We start from the raw sequence: 5492 nt of genomic DNA on the forward strand, positions 1-5492 counted from the left end.
ACCCCCTCGGGGAGCTGGGAGCTGCGACCAATCCGTGGATGCAGGGGGCCTGGGGTGCAAGCCGGCACCCCCTCGGGGAGCTGGGAGCTGCGACCGATCCGTGGATGCAGGGGGCCCGGGGTGCAAGCCAGCACCCCCTCGGGCCTTCCACGGGCACACCCGCCGACCTGAAGAGGTCCTGCTGTTCTCACCCCCCCTTTTTTTTTTCTTTTTTAAATTTTATTTTATTGAGAAACAAATATCGATGAGACAGTCTCAAAACTGATTAATAGGGCAGTTTCAGTAATGCGTGCCTTGCGCACGTTCTCTCACGTCCTAGGGGTGCCGAGTCCCTCTCGTCCTACTGCTTCGTTGCACCCGCGTCGCCGCACAGGGCTGGAGGCTCACGCTGGCCCCGCGTCGGGAGCGGCTTCGTGCCCAGGCCAGCTCCGGCTCCTCCGCGTGCGCGGCGTGTAGGGCGCCTCGCGCCTTCGCTCCGACCCCCTCGCACGGGCGAGAGCTCTGCGTCTTGCCGCGGTCGTCCAAGGGACCCAGCTTTCCATGGTTTTGCTCAGGACAAGGAGCAAATACAGGTGAGTTAGACGAAAACACTGCCCTTCCAGTCCTCACCAGCCTTCCCAGGCGCGGGTGGCGCAGCGCTTCCAACGTGCTCTGTAATCGCGTTCAGCTGAGGAGCAGAAGAGTGCATTCAACAAAGGCGAAGGAAAGACCCGCCGGCTTGCGTGGTAAAAGTGGTTCCGAAGCCCCGCAGAGCGCAGTCGCGCCGGCGCGTGGACCCGCGCTCGCCTGGCGGAGCGCCGGCTCTTCGGTCGGCTTTTGGCTCGGTCTTCCGCCCCGCTTGGGCGGCCAGCGCTCGGGGGGCTGCTTCCAGCGAAACTTCCGCTTTTCTAAACCGCAGGTTCGGTTGCACTTCCTAATAATTTTGTGTGATATATTGTCTTTATCACATTCCTTGATTTTTGAAAATTTAAGAATCGGGCAGTTCATCATTTTATTGATAAAGAATCGCCTTTCTAAACAAATACTACTGATTCCTCTAAAAAGTCAATAAATTAATGCTCCAGGTAAGCAACTTCATCTTTTTATGAACAGTAGAAATTTTAGATGTAGACTACCTTGGAAGATGGGTTACTGCTTTGGTCTAGTTTAAAAAAAAAAAAGGTTTTGGCTGCGTAGTGAGACCCTGCCTCAAAACAGACAAACAACAACAAAACAAACAAAAAACCCTAAAATTATGTGACACATTTTGATGTCTAAGAAATATACTGTATTGTTTAAAATATTTTATTTTTGTAAGTTTGAAATTATTTGTCATCAGATTTAATAAATAGTGATAGATTTTCTTAAACTGAACTTTCTTAACACTGCGAGGAATTCCAAGTTGTCCTATATGGGAAAGCAAGATGCTTTCCAAGATAATTAATTTTGGAGTTTACTTGTGTGAGTTTTACATTCTATTTTGAGATTAGCAGAGTACGGGGACTGAGCACTGTGGTGCGGGATGCAGCACTCGCTCCCGGCGGGCTCCAGGGAGGGGCAGAGCCGCCTACGCTGTGCGCGTGTGTACCGGCCCACTGTGAAGTCGCATCGCGTTGCGCAGTCCTCACGGTGTTTCATTCCTCACTGGGGGCGGAGCTTTCTTCTTCAAGGCTTAGCATCACCCACTTGGATTGAAGAAGATAAAGTGGGGGCCTTGCCGAATAGCTCAGTCGTTTGAAGTGCCTCTTGGGCAAATGCAGGCAGGCGCAGAGGACCGCGGTTTGATTCCCAGCTCCAGAAGCTGCACAAGAGCAACCCTTAAAACAGCCTGAAGAAGCAAAAAAAAAAAAAAAAAAGCCCCTTCTCAAAGTAGCTCCGCAGATGAAAGCACCTGCAAGCAGGCACAGGGCCCAGGGGTTCGATCCCCAGGCCTGCCGTGCCAGCCCCGCCCCCTGGGGTGTGCCGAGACAATGACTGAGAGTGGGCGTGGTGGCGCGCGCCTGTAATCCCAGCTCTCGCGAGGCTGTACACAGGCGGATCTCTACAAGCCCGATCTAGTAGTGAGACACCCTGTGGACCCTTCTCTAAAATACAGATGACATAAAAGAAGATAAAGTGGATGAAGTTTTTACCTGGCTTCATATTGCTCGTGCCTTAACAGCTATCCTTGCTAGGAGTTTTCCTGTCATCTTAAATTCATCGCGTATTTTATAGGTAAGACAAAGTCATATCCCCAAATCTCTAAACAGACAGATATTCCCATTTTTATTTAAGACTAAGGATTTTACACGTTCCTTAGAAACAGGTCAAGATTGTGTGTTTGAACTCAAACTGCCCAAATAATTCTTGACTCACATTTCTAGTGGAGAAATAGAGTTAGAGCTTGTGTCAAAGTGACCCGCCATGGCTTCATGTGCAGGATACACGGGCTGGGTATAAAACAGGCCCTCCTCGACCTGCCCTTCAGCGCGCTGACCAGCAGCACATGGGAGGGTCTCTTGGCGATTGACTGACTCTTCCCATTTTTGTCCTGCTGTTTGGAACTGAAGTATTATGTTCCAAAGATTTACACTGCATGAGAAGGAAATGTAGCAGATTTTACAAAATTTAAGGTGGTTTGCTTAATTTTAACATGAAAACGTTAAAATTTTGCGACAGGTACAGCAGAATTGCAGTGAGAGCCCGAGAGGTAATTTTCCGAGGTGGATACAGGCACTGAAGGTGTGAGCGCTCCAACCTCTGTCTCATGCGCTTGGCTTTGTTGGCTAATCACCTCCAGAAACGCGTTCATTTGGCTGTGGTTTCTCTTGTCAACTCAAGGAGGATCCTTAGGAAATGAGTTGCTGGAGCAGCAGTCTCCTGCTCAGCGTGGGTTTGGTGATGGATTAATAAATATTTTTGTAAGTGATTTTTCTGATCTCATTTTGTAATCACTCTCCTCAGATGGGGATGATTTCTGACTCTTCCTCCCCCACCAAGAGTCAGCCATGTGCCACCGTCTAGCAGGCCCTGCATCCGCGTGTGGTTATGTCTTATGACCAGCATAAATCAATGTGGAACTCGTGCGCTATAACTTATATTCAATTTATTGCTATAGACACATTTATTGGGATGGAATTTTTACAGTGTCATAATATTCTGAGAAGCTCACCATAAACTATTAACGAGAGAGGAACACTGTTAATAATGAACATCCGAGATCAGTTATTTTCAGAAAGTTTTGACCCTCAGAGTGAAATTAGTTAAGATGGGCTTGAGATACTCAACACATACGTTAGCCTGTTAAAATACCAGAGAAGGAATGTACCAAGCTGATATCATCATCTCAGAAGCATAAATTGTGTTAAGAATTTTGTGAAGTATGAAGGCTTTTAAATATTGATACTTTCAAATTATATTATGAAATAGTCATTCTCTTTCCCATTTTGAACACATTAAACAATTCCTCATCTTCTGCCACCTTCTAGGGCTATTCTGTATTTTAAAACTCACCTTGTAGACAAATTTTATTAATACAAGTAACTAAGTTTGAATGATTTGTAAAGTGTAAACTTTTAATTACTACTTTTTCAGTCGTATTTTTTTTAAATATTGTCCACATCAGTTAAGTGTATTATCACTGACATATCACATGGTGTTGCAACCCTAATAAAAGCGACTTAATTAACTTGTCAGGCTTTATCAACTGCTGAGTAAATAGATAAGGTCCGTTGCAGCGTTTTCCCGCTTTCCATTTTGTGCCCGCTGATGCTGGCTGCCCACATTACTCTCCTCTTTATAGGCCTCTTCATTGATCCACTCCAGCCGAACGCGTGCGGCGCTGCCTTCTGCACAGGCAGGGCCGCTTTGGGGGGATTTTTGGTTTAATTTTTGATACAGAGGATGAAACTGAGAGCGCAGGGGACCACGCCCGCGTGGGCATCTGCACGCGCACAAGATCGCGCACTGAGGGCTCCCGGACTTCTCCCCTGCTACGGGATATTAGGCCGAGCCCTACGAAGTGGTCAATGTTTGCTTGTGCAGAGTATTATTTATTTTGTTAGTACATCTGCAGTCCGTGGTGTCCGCCCTCCTGCGTGGGGCTGGTGCGTGCGACAAGCCTTGCTTCCTTTTCTCCTGGCCCTCCTCTGCTCCCCCCTCCGCCTCGTGACCCGCGTCCCCCTTGGGAAGGACCTCTTATGTCCACACCTCCTGTGCTCTACCTCTTATTTTTCTCTGTGTTTCTACTTCGGACTTCTGACATAAAAGAAGCCACGTGATGGGTGAGTTGGGCGTCGGATTGGTCTCACTTAATATTAAGGTGTGAAGGCACACGCATTCTCCCAGGAAAGACTCAAGGCTGCCCTTCCTTCTGGAAGCGTCGTGCTCCACCCGGCGCGAAGACACTTGCCTTCCTCTTCACCTGCTGGCGGCAGGGGCTGTTCCCCAGACTCGGCTCGCAAGCGCCGCGCTGCTGCGACGCGCGTGCCTGCGTGGTTGCTGCGCAAACTCTCGCCTGTGTCAGCAAGCCGTCTAGAAGAGGAGCAGCTGGGTCGAGAGGAATTGCGGGCTCAGACCTTTCAGGATTCTCCACACACGTTTTTACATGTAGTCACAGCATGTTTATTCTCATGTTTGCTTATTATTGAAAAATAGGAGGACCATCTGCCTTTCCGTAGGCCGTGCGGAAAGACGGCGACGCTTCCCGAGGCCAGGGCAGCTCCGGGCGCTGGCTGAGGGCTGACCCTAAAGGCAACGCCTACCTGACCTGGCCTTGCCCTGCAGGGGCAAACAGGATGCGAAGTGTGTTCGCGTACCATTTGTGAACCTATGGCTCGGTAAGGCGGCCTTGAAAGGTGGTGAAAGAAGGATCTAGAGGAGGAAGCGGAGGCTGCCCGCGCAAGCCCAGCTCCTGCCCGTCTGGAGCGTGTCTGGTAGGGGCTCCTTTCTGCGTGAGGCTGTGTAGACGAATACACGAAGATGCACGCGCCCACACATGACACACGCAGCTCACTAGCGTGGATCATCAGAAAAGCGAGTTTAAGCAATTTAATTGCTCAGTGGCAAAAGAGACTGCCTTAAGCAAAATTTCTCGAGGTTAGAAGAAGCAGAGGACACTGGGAAAGAGGTAAGGCGGCCCCCGTGTTTCACAGCTGGCTGTTGGTCCCTAAGGAGAAGAGAGGTCCCAAGTCAGGGCTTCCCTGGTCTTTCACCTTCCTGACACTTCCTAAGAGAAGTTTGTTGAGGATATACTTTACGTACTTGTTTCCTATAACTGTTTGGACACATTGCCTCAAACGTGGTTGCCTGAAACCACTCGAAGGCTTTCCTTCACCGTTCTGAGGCCTGCACCAGCTCTCAGTGCTCTAATGTGGAGGTGTCTCCAGGGACGTGCTTCTCTCCGGGAAAGTACGGGTGATCGCATCGAGGGCAACTCCAGCGCGTGCTTTCCTCCTCCCTTGCCCACCCACCCCACCCCTGCCTCCTGGCCTCTGTCCCCACCACTCCTCCCCGCCCACCCCGCCCCTGCCTCC

This window comes from Octodon degus, unplaced genomic scaffold (assembly GCF_000260255.1).
Source record: "Octodon degus isolate 3935 unplaced genomic scaffold, OctDeg1.0 scaffold00052, whole genome shotgun sequence".
In the NCBI taxonomy this organism is placed as follows: Eukaryota; Metazoa; Chordata; class Mammalia; order Rodentia; family Octodontidae; genus Octodon; species Octodon degus.